The sequence below is a fragment of the Bombina bombina genome, chromosome 4 (assembly GCF_027579735.1).
Source record: "Bombina bombina isolate aBomBom1 chromosome 4, aBomBom1.pri, whole genome shotgun sequence".
Taxonomy (NCBI): Eukaryota; Metazoa; Chordata; class Amphibia; order Anura; family Bombinatoridae; genus Bombina; species Bombina bombina.
Window position 1 is genome coordinate 328,025,580 of NC_069502.1, and position 18,976 is coordinate 328,044,555.

Here is an 18,976-nt window from a genome sequence, read left to right on the forward strand (position 1 = left end):
CAGGGGCCACATACAGTATTTGGTTCACTGGAGGGGCTACGGTCCGGAGGAGCATTCATGGGTTCCCTTCTCTGATGTTCATTCTCCCCCCCTCCTCCGTGCCTTCCATGCCCGTTTCCCCAATAACCCTTTTGTCCTCCCGCGGGGGAGGGGTCGTTGAGGGGAGGGTACTGTCAGGGTTTTTTCCCTGTTTTGTTTGCCATGTGCAGCTGGCAGCCATTTTACTCACCTCTCTTGCTGACTCTGGTGCATACTGTGTGATGCTGCTCATTTCCTGCACTTCCTTTTATGGCCAGACTGGTATACATCATCCATGTGAGACAGGATGCAGTCTCAGAATTGTGATGTCATCACTTATTATTTAAAGGGCCTCTGTTCAGTATGCTTTGCCCTTGCGTTGTCTCGACCTGTTTGTGAGAGCTCCTGTGTATTACCTGGCTGTCTGACGTCCCTCCTGGTTCCTGATCCCTGGCTTGTTCCTGACTCTGCTGTTCATCTTGTTCCTGATTCCGGCTCGTCTGACTACTCGCTTTGGCTCCTGACTCAGCTCGTCTGACTACCAGCTCTGGTTTTGATTCCTGGCTTGTTATTTGACTTGTGGAGTATTTATTATTTTTTGCTATTAAAGGGACATGAAAACCAAACTTTTTCTTTCATGATTTAGACAGAGCATACAATTATAAACAACTTTCTAATTTACTTCTATTATCTATTTTGCTTCATTCTCTTGATATTCTTTGCTGAAAAGCATATCTAGATATGCTTAGTAGCTGCTGATTGGTAGCTGAACATAGATGCCTCCTCTGATTGGTTCACCATTGTGCATCGCTATTTCTTCATTAAAGTATATCTAAAGAATGAAGCAAATTAGGTAATAGAGGTAAATTGGAATGTTGTTTAAAATTATATTCTCTACCTTAATCATGAAAGAAAATGTTTGGGTATAGTGTCCCTTTAATAAAGGTGTGATTATTTTTGCACTTCTCGTCTCTCTCGTCTGATTCCTGGCACCCTGACAATATGTTATTCCAGATTTATTGAGGATTTGATCCCATTTAGAGCTTGTTGTTTTATTTTTTATTTTTTTTAAACGTTAACTAAGGTAGAGGTTCATAGAAGTGTACCACGCTTGAAGTTCAGGAATAGGGGTTTACTGGCTGAGTTTTCCCTACTATAGGGGATTGTTATTCCACACAGCTAACATCATTTCGTGAATGTCAACTTGTTTATTTTTGAGGTACTGGATCTTTCCAGGAGTAAAATGTTGCTTACTGTGGTATGCCATTCATCTAGAGTCGGTGTGTCTCTAGATTTCCATTTTTTTGGGATACATTTTTTTGCGCCAGTAAGCATTAGCAGTAAAAGAGCCAGTTTGTGGGTTTCTTTAATTTTAGGTAGGTTTAGAAAAACTATGGATTCTGGTGTGTCAATTATCAGTACTTTTAGCTTATCTGAGATGGTGCCTAGTACATCAGATCAGTAACTACGTAATTTCGGACATTACCACCAGATGTGGAGGAGAGTACCTTCTTCGCCACATACCCGCCAGCACTTGGAGCTCACAGATGGGTAATATTTATGAAGTCTTATGGGTGTGAGCTACCAACGGCATTGTAATTTCAGTTGTATTTCTTGTATGTTAGCTGATATTGAGGAGTGTTTTACTAGTGTAAATTACTTGAGCCAGGAGACCTGCTCTATGTCAGAGTTAAGGTCCCTGCTCCACAATGTAGTATATGTGGGAAGAGAAGTGTCCGATGGGTTTAATATTAATTTAAATATTGAGGAGAACAGGTGTCTTGGTGGTGTGGTCATAGTACATAGTTGCTCAAAGGAGGTAAGTTTCTGCTGAAACTGCTTTTGTGTGTATGATGTGTTATATAATGAGAGAGTTGGTTATACCGCAATTAGGAGGAAAATATTTCCTTGTATTTCTCTTGCATGTGTTGTTGTGGGTATAATCTGCCATTCTATATGGCAAAAAACAGAGCACCCATTCTAAGGTTGTATGGTATTCCTAGTCGGGTTCCCAATTTGTTGTATGGTAACTTAGAATTCTCTATAATGGATAGTAAGGGTGAGTGTTTAGAGGATATGTGTGTGCTAGTGGCCAATGTTTGGTACCATTCATGTAATATTTCTGCTCTCATGGTGTATTTGATCAGTAATTTGGGTCTAAGGGAAGGAGGAAACCATGCTAATGTGCCAACATTATTCAATTTAAATATTTGTTCATTCAGTCGGACCCATGCTTTGTGTGTAGTATTGTGTGACCACTTAACTATGCGTTGTAACAGTGTAGCCTTTCTGTATGATGCTATATCCGGCAGGCCTAACCCGCCTCTATCTTGTGGGAGATACATCGTTCACCCTTGGTCTCGTACCTGACCAAATAAATTGTTCTATGCGCTTTTGTAACTGACTTAAGTAATCAGGTGTGAGAGAAATAGGGACAGTCTACAATAAACATAGGATGCAGGGGAGTACATTCATTTTCACTACTCCTATTTTCCCTAACCAGGAAAGTGGCATGTTCTTCTAAGAAGAAAGGTCTTTGGTTATGTCATTTTGTAATTCTAGGAAATTATGTTTATAGAGGTCTTGATAGTGAACTGTGAGGCAAAAACCCAAGTACTTTAGTTTAGACGTAGCTATAGAGATCCCATGCTCTGAGTGGAGTCATTGTATGTGTTCCTGTGGGGCGTTGATATTTAATAACTCTGACTTTGTCAAGTTGAGGTGGAAGTTTGAAAGCTCACCGTATGTTTTAATTTCAAGTAGTAGTTCAGGGATGGAGGTATCTATATTTGTGAGTGTGTAAAAGATGTCATCTGCATATAGCGCTTGTTTGTGTTCTGTGTCTCCTACTTTAATTCCTGTGATTTAATTGTTTGGGCTATGGCTTCTATAGATAGGGCAAATATCAAGGGTAACAGTGGACATCCTTGCCTGGGGCCATTCTTTATGGTGAAGGTTTCTTATAGTGTTCCGTTTACCCTGACGTGTGCATTTGGGGATGGATACAATGCAAATGTCATGTTCAGGAAGGAGTCACCAAAGTTCATTGCCTCCATCACTGACGCAGGAAAAGCCAATCTACCCTGTCGAAGGCCTTCTCTGCGTCCATCGAGAAGAGGGCCAGGGGCACATTCTCAACTTTAGCATAATTAATTAGTTGTAGGGCCTTGGTGGTGTTATCCCTAGCTTCCCTGCTCGGGACGAAGCCCACCTGGTCTGTAGATATGAGGTCTGGAAGAAATTTATTTAAGCGTTTTGCTAGTATTTTTGCTAATATTTTTATATTGGTATTCAGTAAAGAGATGGGTCTGAAATTTGTAGGTGTGCTTGCTGGTTTACCCGGTTTAGGAATTATTGCAATGTGCGCCTCAAGCATGTTGTGAGTGAGGTATGGATGATCACTTAGGTTGTTAAAAAGGTGGAGCATTGTGGGAGCAAAGGTGTTTAAAAATATTTTATAATATCTTGGAGTGAACCTGTCTGGACCTGGACTTTTACCATTAGGGAGATCTTTAATTGCTAGATTCAATTCTTCTAATGTTATAGGGGTGTCCAAACTTTTAGCAGCCTTTTTGTCTAGTTTAGGTAATCCCAGTTTATGAATGTAGTTATCAATGAGTTGTTGATTTGGTATCTTAGGGTATTACTGTGTGGTTGTGTTGATGTCACTAGTGATATTATATAATGAGCTATAGTACGTGTTAAAAGTCTTGGCAATTTGTGCATTGCTTTTTAAGGTTATACCATCCGTTGATTTACTAGAGTGTATGTAAGATTTAAGTTGCTTTCTGCAGAGTGTCCTGGCCAATATTTTCCCAGGTTTGTTACCACCTTCGTAATATTGTTGCTTTAGTGCTAGAGCTTTGCGTTAGTGGGCTTCCATTAAGTGTTGTTTGAGTTTGAGTATAGTTTGTGTTAGCGTCTCCCTGGTAGTCGTGTTTAAGGTTTGCTTATGTTTGTTTTTCAGTGAGGATATAGTGTCTTGTAGTCACGTGTGTTTTTCTCTATATTGTTTGAGCAGTCTTGCCTTGTGCTTAATTAGCTCTCCTATCATTACACACTTATGGGCTTCCCATGTATTTGCTGTAGAAGTATATTTAGGGTTATTTTGTGAGAAGTATTCTGTGAGGGCCTTTTGTAATTCTGTCTTAATCAGGGGATTGTCTAGTAAGGAATCATCTAATCTCCAAATGTAAGTTGTGGGTGGGATATCAGGCCAGTAAACATTGCAGGTAACTGGTGCATGGTTTGACCAGGTGATAGATCCAATTTCGCAGGTGTTTATCATGTTTAGGCCAGCTGTGTCTGTGAGTATATAGTCTATTTGTGAGTATTTGTTATAAGGAGAGGAATAGAAAGTGTAGTCTCTTTATCTGTCAGGTGTAATGTCCTCCACACGTCATGTAGGGTCAGATTAGCAAATACTGATTTAATTAATTTTGTCGTACGTCCAGGGATACTAGTCATATCAGTGGAAGTGTCCATGTGTCGGTCCAGAGGGATGTTGAGGTTGCCCGCCAAGAACACAGGGCCTTTGGCATAATCAAATATCATATTGGACACTTTTTTAATGAATTGGTGTTGGACCAAATTAGGTGTATATATTGTGGTCAGTGTAATTGGGTGTCCATAAAGGATCTTTTTTTATATGGGTTGGCTGTAAGGGGATTGATTTATGTATTATAATACCTACTCCACCTTTCTTAGATGGGACAGAAGCAAAAAATACATTGTACCATTTTGTCTCCTTACCTCTTTGGAAATGCGTCTCCTGAAAAAATATTATATGACTATGTAGCTTGTTAAGCTCTCGGAATGCTATGGACCTCTTACCTGGGTTGTTAAGAACTTTTTCATTAATTGTGGTAAACATAAGGTGATGGGTTTGGAATCTACTGGTATGGGGGACAATTCTGTGGATGAGGTGGTGCATAAAGTAGAGAAGAAAAAAAAAAAGGGGAGAAAAGAAAGGGTGGAAGAAAGGGTAAGGAAAATATCTAAATTACTTTGGTCTAAGGGTAAGGACTGAAAAAAATAGTGTTTGACACACTAAGCAATACAAAGCATAGATGATTAACAATCAAATATTCCAACATTTTTTTTGTTTAGGTGTGTAACAATCATATAACAAATAGAATAAGTGTCAGGGGTTATAACCTTAACATAGATGAACTTGTCATTTCCCAGTGCTGCATCTTGACAGGGTGTTTAAATTCGGCATATAATAGGGGGTACGGCAAAAGGGATATATTGGAAGGGTGGGGAGATGGGATTATGGAGGGTTAATTGTATAATCAGACTCTTAGTGATGGTAAAGTTGGCCTCTTAGTTATGATCATTTGTAGGATTGTATAATAGTTGGATATATGCCGTATCAGTTATACTGATTTTGTACAGCATTATTAATAAAAAAAACATTTGTGTCACTCTAAGGGGGAGTTGTGCAAAGTATTGCACAAAATGGCGTTTCTTTGATCTCATATCTGTGTGTGAAATTTCTGACTAGAGAATGCCATTAAAGAGGGTTAGTATGATATGGGGACTTTGCTTTATAATGTGTTGGTAAAACCAGGTTAAACATAAATGTTTAATTACAATGTGACATTAGATATATAGAGTAATTTTACAGTTTCTTTTAGACAAATCATGAGGTTGTCATCATTTCTAGAACCCCAAATTAGAGTTCTATAGTAGCATATTATCACTCAAAAGGATACAGCAGCCCTCGGATTTGAAGGCCATCGTACTGTTTCTTGTGCCTTTTCCTTTATCCAGAGTCTGTATTTGAGGGCTGTAAGGGTTTATGCAGTGTGGTGATATCAGGTGCGGCGCCACTCTCATTTTGAGGGTGTACATTTTGAATGGATAGTTCCTTGTAGAATGCATTTAAGTCTGCACCAGGCCTGTATATTGCTGCCTTGTTATTATGTGTAGCAATAGGAGAGACTGGGAAGTCCTATTGATATTAAACTTTGTTGACACAAAGTGTTATTATAATGTGCGCCAGATCTCTTCTTTTTTGGAGAGTCCTCTGCGAAAAGTTTAAGAATAGCTGTGTTTCCTCCCCAGCATGTTGTATGAAGTGCTTTGCTCTTGCACACTTGAGAAGTTCCTCCTTATCTTTAAAGTTCAGAAATCGTATGATGATGTCTCTTGGTGGAGCTTTTGATGGTGGTTTTGATCACAGTGCTCTGTGTGCACGTTCCATTATTATGTCAGGTGATGTTGGTGTCCCTTTAATCGTGCGACATAGAGCTTGTAGGTATCCTTTGATAGCCTGTGGGTGAACTGTTTTAGAGACACCTCTAATTTGCAGGTTATTCCTATGACAGCGATTGTCTAGGTCCTCTAGTTTATCAGTAAGAGTCTGAATTATTTCTGTATATGATTGCAACTCAGTGGTAGATTGTTGCACAATGATATTAGTTGAGTTTTGGACAGACTCCACTTGTTTCTCTCTGGTTTCTAGAGCACTGATATCTTTACGTAGATCATTGAAGAGACTGCGCATCTCATGCATGACGTTCATGTGTTCTTTTGAAGAAAGATGTTGCAAATCTTCTTTGGTTATTTGTTGTTGTGTTTGTAATTCTGGTTAATGTATTTGGGCTGTTGCAGTTTGCTGGTGGCTAATCATGTCGTCACGTGATGTGTCACGGGGCACTTCTACTTGCTTTAAATATTTGCTAAACAATCGAGAAGATGTGTTCTTTTCTGCCTTTGTTTTTTATTAGGCATCACACTGTAATAGGCCACATAAATAATAGCAGCTGAGTATAGAGAAGGGTGAAAAGTGTAAGTACACTGTAGATATCTCAGATAGACCAACAACTCCTGTGAATGTTCTGTTTAGTACCAGTATTTTAATAGTATAGCATAAAAGAAAAGGAAACAAGAGCCCTTGTGTGAGTGCAAAAGCACCTATTGTACAGCTGTTCCTGTTGTGTGGGTAGGGTGATTAGGTTTATATCTAAGCTTTTACTCTCTGACTTTAGTAGAGGTGATATCCAGCTACCCAGGCTGCGTATCAAGCTTCATACAACCTGATCAGACTGTGGTAGTTCAGGCCTTACCCCTCTATACTGTATTTTATGTAGGCAGGTGTGGGTATTGATAGCGTACACCAAAACATTTAGGTCTGGCTTTATTTATTGATTCACTGTAAAGGTGTTCTGGAGCGGTCAGATCTGTATTAAGTGCCTAAGTAGCTCTTTTGCTCCTTTTAAAGCCAGCTGCACTGATATTAGGTGTGATTGATGCATCATTTTTCTTTCATGTAATTAGCAAGAGTCCATGAGCTAGTGACGTATGGGATATACATTCCTACCAGGAGGGGCAAAGTTTCCCAAACCTCAAATGCCTATAAATACACCCCTCACCACACCCACAAATCAGTTTTACAAACTTTGCCTCCTATGGAGGTGGTGAAGTAAGTTTGTGCTAGATTCTACGTTGATATGCGCTCCGCAGCAGGTTGGAGCCCGGTTTTCCTCTCAGCGTGCAGTGAATGTCAGAGGGATGTGAGGAGAGTATTGCCTATTTGAATTCAATGATCTCCTTCTACGGGGTCTATTTCATAGGTTCTCTGTTATCGGTCGTAGAGATTCATCTCTTACCTCCCTTTTCAGATCGACGATATACTCTTATATATACCATTACCTCTACTGATTCTCGTTTCAGTACTGGTTTGGCTTTCTACTACATGTAGATGAGTGTCCTGGGGTAAGTAAGTCTTATTTTCTGTGACACTCTAAGCTATGGTTGGGCACTTTTATATAAAGTTCTAAATATATGTATTCAAACATTTATTTGCCTTGACTCAGGATGTTCAACGTTCCTTATTTCAGACAGTCAGTTTCATATTTGGGATAATGCATATGAATAAATCAATTTTTTTATTACCTTAAAATTTGACTTTTTTTCCCTGTGGGCTGTTAGGCTCGCGGGGGCTGAAAATGCTTCATTTTATTGCGTCATTTTTGGCGCAGACTTTTTTGGCGCAAATTTTTTTTTCTGTTTCCGGCGTCATACGTGTCACCGGAAGTTGCATCATTTTTGACGTTTTTTTGCGCCAAAAATGTCGGCGTTCCAGATACAGCGTCATTTTTGGCGCCAAAAGCATTTAGGCACCAAATAATGTGGGCGTCTTTTTTGGCGCTAAAAAATATGGGAGTCACTATTGTCTCCACATTATTTAAGTCTCATTATTTATTGCTTCTAGTTGCTAGAAGCTTGTTCACTGGCATTTTTTCCCATTCCTGAAACTGTCATTTAAGGAATTTGATCAATTTTGCTTTATATGTTGTTTTTTCTATTACATATTGCAAGATGTCCCAGATTGACACTGAGTCAGAAGATGCTTCTGGAAAAACGCTGCCTGGTGCTGGATCTACCAAAGTTAAGTGTATCTGCTGTAAACTTGTGGTATCTATTCCTCCAGCTGTTGTTTGTAATGAATGTCATGACAAACTTGTTAATGCAGATAATATTTCCTTTAGTAATGTTACATTACCTGTTGCTGTTCCATCAACATCTAATACTCAGAGTGTTCCTGTTAACATAAGAGATTTTGTTTCTAAATCCATTAAGAAGGCTATGTCTGTTATTCCTCCTTCTAGTAAACGTAAAAGGTCTTTTAAAACTTCTCATTTTTCAGATTAATTTTTAAATGAACATCATCATTCTGATTCTGATAATGGTTCCTCTGGTTCAGAGGATTCTGTCTCAGAGGTTGATGCTGATAAATCTTCATATTTATTCAAAATGGAATTTATTCGTTCTTTACTTAAAGAAGTCTTAATTGCATTAGAAATAGAGGATTCTGGTCCTCTTGATACTAAATCTAAACGTTTAAATAAGGTTTTTAAATCTCCTGTAGTTATTCCAGAAGTTTTTCCTGTCCCTGATGCTATTTCTGAAGTAATCTCCAGGGAATGGAATAATTTGGGTAATTCATTTACTCCTTCTAAACGTTTTAAGCAATTATATCCTGTGCCATCTGACAGATTAGAATTTTGGGACAAAATCCCTAAAGTTGATGGGGCTGTCTCTACTCTTGCTAAACGTACTACAATTCCTACGGCAGATAGTACTTCCTTTAAGGATCCTTTAGATAGGAAGATTGAATCCTTTCTAAGAAAAGCTTACTTATGTTCAGGTAATCTTCTTAGACCTGCTATATCTTTAGCGGATGTTGCTGCAGCTTCAACTTTTTGGTTAGAAGCTTTAGCGCAACAAGTAACAGATCATAATTCTCATAGTATTGTTAATCTTCTTCAACATGCTAATAATTTTATTTGTGATGCCATCTTTGATATCATTAGGGTTGATGTCAGGTATATGTCTCTAGCTATTTTAGCTAGAAGAGCTTTATGGCTTAAAACTTGGAATGCTGATATGTCTTCTAAGTCAACTTTGCTTTCCCTTTCTTTCCAGGGTAATAAATTATTTGGTTCTCAGTTGGATTCTATTATCTCAACTGTTACTGGAGGGAAAGGAACATTTTTACCACAGGATAAAAAATCTAAAGGTAAATTTAGATCTAATAATCGTTTTCGTTCCTTTCGTCACAATAAGGAACAAAAGCCTGATCCTTCACCCACAGGAGCGGTATCAGTTTGGAAACCATCTCCAGTCTGGAATAAATCCAAGCCTTTTAGAAAACCAAAGCCAGCTCCCAAGTCCACATGAAGGTGCGCCCCTCATTCCAGCCCAGCTGGTAGGGGGCAGATTACGATTTTTCAAAGAAATTTGGATCAATTCAATTCACAATCTTTGGATTCAAAACATTGTTTCAGAAGGGTACAGAATTGGCTTCAAGATAAGGCCTCCTGCAAAGAGATTTTTTCTTTCCCGTGTCCCAGTAAATCCAGCGAAGGCTCAAGCATTTCTGAAATGTGTTTTAGATCTAGAGTTGGCTCGAGTAATTATGCCAGTTCCAGTTCTGGAACAGGGGCTGGGGTTTTATTCAAATCTCTTCATTGTACCAAAGAAGGAGAATTCCTTCAGACCAGTTCTGGATCTAAAAATATTGAATCGTTATGTAAGGATACCAACATTCAAAATGGTAACTATAAGGACTATCCTGCCTTTTGTTCAGAAAAGGGCATTATATGTCCACAATAGATTTACAGGATGCATATCTGCATATTTCGATTCATCCAGATCACTATCAGTTTCTGAGATTCTCTTTCCTAGACAAGCATTACCAGTTTGTGGCTCTGCCGTTTGGCCTAGCAACAGCTCCAAGAATTTTTACAAAGGTTCTCGGTGCCCTTCTGTCTGTAATCAGAGAACAGGGTATTGTGGTATTTCCTTATTTGGACGATATCTTGGCTCAGTCTTCACATTTAGCAGAATCTCATACAAATCGACTTGTGTTGTTTCTTCAAGATCATGGTTGGAGGATCAATTTACCGAAAAGTTCATTGATTCCTCAGACAAGGGTAACCTTTTTAGGTTTCCAGATAGATTCAGCGTCCATGACTCTGTCTCTGACAGACAAGAGACGTCTAAAATTGATCTCAGCTTGTCGAAACCTTCAATCACAATCATTCCTTTTGGTAGCCTTATGCATGGAAATTCTAGGTCTTATGACTGCTGCATCGGACGCGATCCCCTTTGCTCGTTTTCACATGCGACCTCTTCAGCTCTGTATGCTGAACCAGTGGTGCAGGGATTACACAAAGATATCTCAAGTAATATCTTTAAAACCGATTGTACGACACTCTCTGACGTGGTGGACAGATCACCATTGTTTAGTTCAGGGGGCTTCTTTTGTTCTTCCGACCTGGACTGTAATTTCAACAGATGCAAGTCTGACAGGTTGGGGAGCTGTTTGGGGGTCTGACAGCACAAGGGGTTTGGGAATCTCAGGAGGTGAGATTACCAATCAATATTTTGGAACTCCGTGCAATTTTCAGAGCTCTTCAGTCATGGCCTCTTCTAAAGAGAGAATCGTTCATTTGTTTTCAGACAGACAATGTCACAACTGTGGCATACATCAATCATCAAGGAGGGACTCACAGTCCTCTGGCTATGAAAGAAGTATCTCGGATACTGGTATGGGCGGAATCCAGCTCCTGTCTAGTTTCTGCGGTTCATATCCCAGGTATAGACAATTGGGAAGCGGATTATCTCAGTCGCCAAACGTTACATCTGGGCGAATGGTCTCTTCACCCAGAGGTATTTCTTCAGATTGTTCAAATGTGGGGACTTCCAGAAATAGATCTGATGGCTTCTCATCTAAACAAGAAACTTCCCAGGTATCTGTCCAGATCCAGGGATCCTCAAGCGGAAGCAGTGGATGCATTGTCACTTCCTTGGAAGTATCATCCTGCCTATATCTTTCTGCCTCTAGTTCTTCTTCCAAGAGTAATCTCCAAGATTCTGAAGGAATGCTCATTTGTTCTGCTGGTGGCTCCAGCATGGCCTCACAGGTTTTGGTATGCGGATCTTGTCCGGATGGCCTCTTGCCAACCATGGACTCTTCCGTTAAGACCAGACCTTCTGTCGCAAGGTCCTTTTTTCCATCAGGATCTCAAATCCTTAAATTTAAAGGTATGGAGATTGAACGCTTGATTCTTAGTCAAAGAGGTTTCTCTGACTCTGTGATTAATACTATGTTACAGGCTCGTAAATCTGTATCTAGGAAGATATATTATAGAGTCTGGAAGACTTACATTTCTTGGTGTCTTTCTCATCATTTTTCCTGGCATTCTTTTAGAATTCCAAGAATTTTACAGTTTCTTCAGGATGGTTTGGATAAAGGTTTGTCTGCAAGTTCCTTGAAAGGACAAATCTCTGCTCTTTCTGATATTCATTGTTTTGTACAAGCTTTGGTTCGTATAAAACCTGTCATTAAGTCAATTTCTCCTCCTTGGAGTTTGAATTTGGTTCTGGGGGCTCTTCAAGCTCCTCCGTTTGAACCTATGCATTCATTGGACATTAAATTACTTTCTTGGAAAGTTTTGTTTCTTTTGGCCATCTCTTCTGCTAGAAGAGTTTCTGAATTATCTGCTCTTTCTTGTGAGTCTCCTTTTCTGATTTTTCATCAGGATAAGGCGGTGTTGCAAACTTCTTTTAAATTTTTACCTAAGGTTGTGAATTCTAACAACATTAGTAGAGAAATTGTGGTTCCTTCATTATGTCCTAATCCTAAGAATTCTAAGGAGAGATCATTGCATTCTTTGGATGTAGTTAGAGCTTTGAAATATTATGTTGAAGCTACTAAGAACTTCTAGTCTATTTGTTATCTTTTCTGGTTCTAGGAAAGGTCAGAAGGCCTCTGCCATTTCTTTGGCATCTTGGTTGAAATCTTTAATTCATCATGCTTATGTCGAGTCGGGTAAAACTCCGCCTCAAAGGATTACAGCTCATTCTACTAGGTCAGTTTCTACTTCCTGGGCGTTTAGGAATGAAGCTTCGGTTGATCAGATTTGCAAAGCAGCAACTTGGTCTTCTTTGCATACTTTTACTAAATTCTACCATTTTGATGTGTTTTCTTCTTCTGAAGCAGTTTTTGGTAGAAAAGTACTTCAGGCAGCTGTTTCAGTTTGATTCTTCTGCTTATAATTTCAGTTTTTTTCATTATAAGATTTAAACTTTATTTTGGGTGTGGATTATTTTGGCTGTCTTTATTTTATCCCTCCCTCTCTAGTGACTCTTGCGTGGAAGATCCACATCTTGGGTAGTCATTATCCCATACATCACTAGCTCATGGACTATTGCTAATTACATGAAAGAAAACATAATTTATGTAAGAACTTACCTGATAAATTCATTTCTTTCATATTAGCAAGAGTCCATGAGGCCCACCCTTTTTTGTGGTGGTTATGATTTTTTTGTATAAAGCACAATTATTCCAATTCCTTATTTTTTATGCTTTCGCACTTTTGTCTTATCACCCCACTTCTTGGCTATGCGTTAAACTGATTTGTGGGTGTGGTGAGGGGTGTATTTATAGGCATTTTGAGGTTTGGGAAACTTTGCCCCTCCTGGTAGGAATGTATATCCCATACGTCACTAGCTCATGGACTCTTGCTAATATGAAAGAAATGAATTTATCAGGTAAGTTCTTACATAAATTATGTTTTTTTTCTTGCCCATGTGTTAGGGTAGATTACTGCATATGTGGACTTTAGTGGCAAATGGGTGAGGGTAGGGAATATGCCGTTTTTATGGTTTTATGCTGCCATAAGGTTGAGGAGCTCTCTCAGAACATGGCCATCGGCCATGGTGGCCAACCTCTGCCCCCAGGTGATATTTTCTAGTCAGCTTTTTACAGCTATGCTGCATCACTTTCAAGTGCTTCAATATTTCGATATTATGTCCCTTTAATAATGTAGACGGGTACTGTTATTTGCTTTTTGCCGGATTCATATTGATTCCAGAGTATGACTGATAACTTTCAACATATTCTGAAGGCTTTTGGTCAGTATATACTACTGCCTTAATACCTGGGTCAACTTTTGGACTGAGAAAAACTAGTCTTGAAGGTTTAGGGTCACCACACACTTCTTTGGTCTTACCGCAAAACGACTTACGTAAACTTTGTAAAGTCTTTTTTCTATGGGACTTCCATAGCGCCGGTATTACGAGTCTGTCCTGGGAGGCCAAAAAGTGAGCGGTACACCCTACCCTGTCAAGATCCCTAACGCATTTAAAAGTCAGTAGTTCATTTTTTTATGGTACAACGCCGTAACATAAAACTCATAACTAAAGTGCTAAAAAGTACACTAACACCCATAATCTACATATTAACCCCTAAACCGAGGCCCTCCAGCATCGCAAACACTATAATAAAAATTTTAACCCCTAATCTGCGGCTCCGGACACAGCCGCCACCTACATTATATTTATGAACCCCTAATCTGCTGCCCCCAACATCGCCGACACCTACATTATATTTATTAACCCCTTATCTGCCGCCCCAATGTCGCTGCAACCTACCCTTTTTAACCCCTAATCTGCTGCCCCCAACATCGCCGCCACTATAATAAACATATTAACAACTAAACCGCCGCACTCCCGCCTCACAAACATTAGTTAAATATTATTAACCTCTAATCTGCCATCCCTAACATCGCCGCCACCTACCTACATTTATGAACCCCTAATCTGTCGCCCTCAACGTCACCTCCACTATATTAAAGTTATTAACCCCAAACCTAAGTCTAACCCTAACACTCCCTAACTTAAATATAATTTAAATAAATCAAAATAAAATTCCTATCATTAACTAAATTATTGCTATTTAAAACTAAATACTTATCTATAAAATAAACCCTAAGCTAGCTACAATATAACTAATAGTTACATTGTAGCTATCTTAGGCCTAGATTTGGAGTTTGGCGTTAGCCGTGAAAACCAACGTTAGAGGCTCCTAACGCTGGTTTTAGGCTAACTCTGGTATTTGGAGTCACTCAAAAAAGGGTCTAAAGCTCACTTTTCAGCCGCGACTTTTCCATACCGCAGATCCCCTTACGTAAATTGCGTATCCTATCTTTTCAATGGGATTTTTCTAACTCCGGTATTTAGAGTCGTGGCTGAAGTGAACGTTAGAACTCTAATTAACTTTAGTAATTTAGAATAGGGTAGGGCATTTTTTATTTTGGGGGGCTTTGTTGTTTTATTAGGGGGCTTAGAGTAGGTGTAATTAGTTTAAAATTGTTGTAATATTTTTCTTATGTTTGTAGATATTTTTTTATTTTTTGTAACTTAGTTCTTTTTTATTTTTTGTACTTTAGTTAGTTTATTTCATTGTAGTTATTTGTAGATATTGTATTTAATTAATGTATTGATAGTGTAGTGTTAGGTTTAATTGTAGGTAATTGTAGGTATTTAATTTAATTAATTTAATGATATTATAGTGTTAGGTTTAATTGTAACTTAGGTTAGGATTTATTTGACAGGTAATTTTGTAATTATTTTAACTAGGTAACTATTAAATAGTTCTTAACTATTTAATAGCTATTGTACCTGGTTAAAATAATTACAAAGTTGCCTGTAAAATAAATATTAATCCTAAAATAGCTACAATGTAATTATAATTTATATTGTAGCTATATTAGGATTTATTTTACAGGTAAGTATTTAGCTTTAAATAGGAATAATTTATTTAATAAGAGTTAATTAATTTCGTTAGATGTAAATTATATTTAACTTAGGGGGGTGTTAGTGTTAGGGTTAGACTTAGCTTTAGGGGTTAATACATTTATTAGAATAGCGGTGAGATCCGGTCGGCAGATTAGGGGTTAATAATTGAAGTTAGGTGTCTGCGATGTTAGGGAGGGCAGATTAGGGGTTAATACTATTTATTATAGGGTTAGTGAGGCGGATTAGGGGTTAATAACTTTATTATAGTAGTGCTCAGGTCCGCTCGGCAGATTAGGGGTTAATAAGTGTAGGCAGGTGGAGGCGACGTTGTGGGGGGCAGATTAGGGGTTAATAAATATAATATAGGGGTCGGCGATGTTAGGGCAGCAGATTAGGGGTACATAGGGATAATGTAAGTAGCGACGGTGTCCAGAGCGGTAGATTAGGGGTTAATAATAATATGCAGGGGTCAGCGATAGCGGGGGCGGCAGAATAGGGGTTAATAAGTGTAAGGTTAGGGGTGTTTAGACTCGGGGTACATGTTAGAGTGTTAGGTGCAGACGTAGGAAGTGTTTACGCATAGCAAACAATGGGGCTGCGTTAGGAGCTGAACGCGGCTTTTTTGCAGGTGTTAGTTTTTTTTTCAGCTCAAACAGTCCCATTGTTTCCTATGGGGGAATCATGCACGAGCACGTTTTTGAGGCTGGCCGCTTGCGTAAGCAACTCTGGTATCGAGAGTTGAAGCTGCGTTAAATATGCTCTACACTCCTTTTTTGGAGCCTAACGCAGCCTTTATGTGGACTCTCAATACCAGAGTTATTTTTATGGTGCGGCCAGAAAAAAGCCGGCGTTAGCTACGCGGGTCCTTACCGACAAAACTCTAAATCTAGCCGTTAGAGTTTATTTTTATTGTACACGCAAGTTTGTATTTATTTTAACTAGGTAGAATAGTTATTAAATAGTTATTAACTATTTAATAACTACCTAGCTAAAATAAATACAAAAGTACCTGTAAAATAAAACCTAACCTAAGTTACACTAACACCTAACACTACACTATAATTAAATAAATTACCTAAATTAAATACAATTAACTAAATTAAATAAAATTAACTAAGTTACAAAAAAAACAAAACACTAAATTACAGAAAATAATAAACGGATTACAGATTTTTCAACTAATTACACCTAATCTAATAGCCCTATTAAAATAAAAAAGCCCCCCAAAATTAAAAAAAAAACCCTAGCCTAAACTAAACTACCAATAACCCTTAAAAGGGCCTTTTGCGGGGCATTGCCCCAAAGTAATGAGCTCTTTTACCTGTAAAAAAAAAAAATACAAACAACCCCCCAACAGTAAAACCCACCACCCACACAACCAACCCCCCAAATAAAACACTATCTAAAAAAAAACTAAACTCCCCATTGCCCTGAAAAGGGCATTTAGATGGGCATTGCCCTTAAAAGGGCAGTTAGCTCTTTTGCTGCCCAAACCCTAACCTAAAAATAAAACCCTACCAATACACCCTTAAAAAAACCTAACACTAACCCCCTGAAGATCAACTTACCGGGAGATGTCTTCATCCAAGCCGGACCGAAGTCCTCAACGAAGCCGGGATAAGTCTTCATCCAAGCCGGGCGAAGTGGTCCTCCAGACGGGCAGAAGCCTTCATCCATTTGGCTTAAAGCGGGTCCATCTTCAAGACATCCGACGCAGAGCATCCTCTTCTTCTGACGGACTAAAGCTGAATGAAGGTACCTTTTAAGTGACGTCATCCAAGATGGCGTCCCTTAGATTCCGATTGGCTGATAGAATTCTATCAGCCAATCGGAATTAAGGTATAAAGAAATCCTATTGGCTGATTCAATCAGCCAATAGGTTTGAAATTCAATCCTATTGGCTGATCCAATCAGCCAATAGGATTGAGCTTGCATTCTATTGGCTGATTGGAACCCAATGGTTAGTACAACTTTTGGTGTTAGTTAGGGCTTTTTTGGGATGGTTTTTTTATTTTTAACAATAGGGTTTTTATTTTAACTTTTATTTTCTAGGATAGGTGTTTTGAGTTAGATTTTGTTTTGGGGTGGGGGGTTACTTGTATTGTAGAGGGGCTAATGTCATTTTTTTAGTGTTAGGGTTTAGGGATTTTTTTTATTTTATGGGCCATGTAGTTTAGTGTTATTTATAATGGTTTTTTTTTATTTTAGATAAAGTAGTTTATTTTTTTTTATTTTTTTTAACTTAGTGGGTTTAGTTTGAAGGGTGTGTTAGTTTAGAGGGGAATTAGTTTAGAGGAGGGGTTAGGTGTTAGGTAAAGTAGGGTTAGATTGCGTTTGAGGTTTGGCGGTTTAGGTTTAATGTTTTTTATTTTTTAGATTTTTTTTATTGATAACTTAGGTTGTTTAGTTTAGAGGGAGCTTAGATGTTAGGTTAGTTTGCATTTTGGGTATATGGCGGCATCAGGGTTTATTGTTAGATACTTGCGATGGGTATGTGGAGGCATAGAAGTTTATAACTGTCTATAACAATCTGGCAAACTGCCTTCATATGTTAATACAACACTGATTTTGCTCTGTTACCATATGAAGACAGATGCCTGCAGCCCACCAACAGCAAGTCTCAGTTGTCACTTGACAACCGAGACTATGATGGGCTTTGTACTGAATGATGAAGATCTACGTCAGATTGGCTCAAGTGCTTAAACCAATATAAAAATAACCAATCTGTAATAGGGGCTTTGTGTATTTGGTGTTTGGATGTGGAGAGTTGGCAAGGCAGATAGAGAGAAAAATGTCAGGAGAAGAGAGAATGCTAGACCAGCTGAATGCGGATGAGTGATCAATTGGCTACTGATCAGGAGAGAGTGCATGGGGGTGAAGCTGGCCTTGACCGAGTAAATGAGAGGCCTGGGCAGGCTGAAGTCTTTATGATGTAAAAGTAAATGAAACCTTCACAAAGAAGTGTGTTTTTAACCCTTGCCTGTGTGTTATACCCACACAGGTACATTACCACTTGTAGAAATATTCCACTTGGGAACAACAGTTTTATGTGGCTCAAAATCAATAATGTATAACACATTGTCAGGCTTTAAATACATACATTTGATGGCTAAATATTGACAAAATTAAGTGCTCAAAAATCTCACCATGTAATATTATTTAATATAATGGTAATTTCAATATGAACATAACATTATAAAGTATAACATATATATGTTAGACTAGGCCAATGTTTGATGTTCCACATCTGGCCTGGAAATTATACAAAAGTTACAGAATCTACTGAAGGTATATTAGAAAACATATTAAGTTTTGCATTAAAATATTTTCTAAATGCTGCTATCTCATGCTGTATATTTTACAAACCTCTACCCAGCTGATCATTTATTGCTCTAACATGAGGAATCCAAAAAACAATATTACAGAAACAGTGGCCACTGACAGTGAGGTTAGCGCGTATAGCATCAGCAAGCTGACGAGAGATACAATTTTGATTATACTAACTATAGGTAGGCTGAACATTTCTATATCAGGGTTAGCGTAGGCTGGGGAAAAAAACAAACCAATACATTACAAAATACAGTTCCTTATTCCATATCGATGCTTACACGCTGCTCCTGACACCTGTCAGAACTAACACACGTGTTAGAGAATACATGCACCGCAGAACCATACACAGTAGTGCCGTGCATGTATACAGGGAGTGCAGAATTATTAGGCAAGTTGTATTTTTGAGGATTAATTTTATTATTGAACAACAACCATGTTCTCAATGAACCCAAAAAACTCATTAATATCAAAGCTGAATATTTTTGGAAGTATTATTTAGTTTGTTTTTAGTTATATCTATTTTAGGGGGATA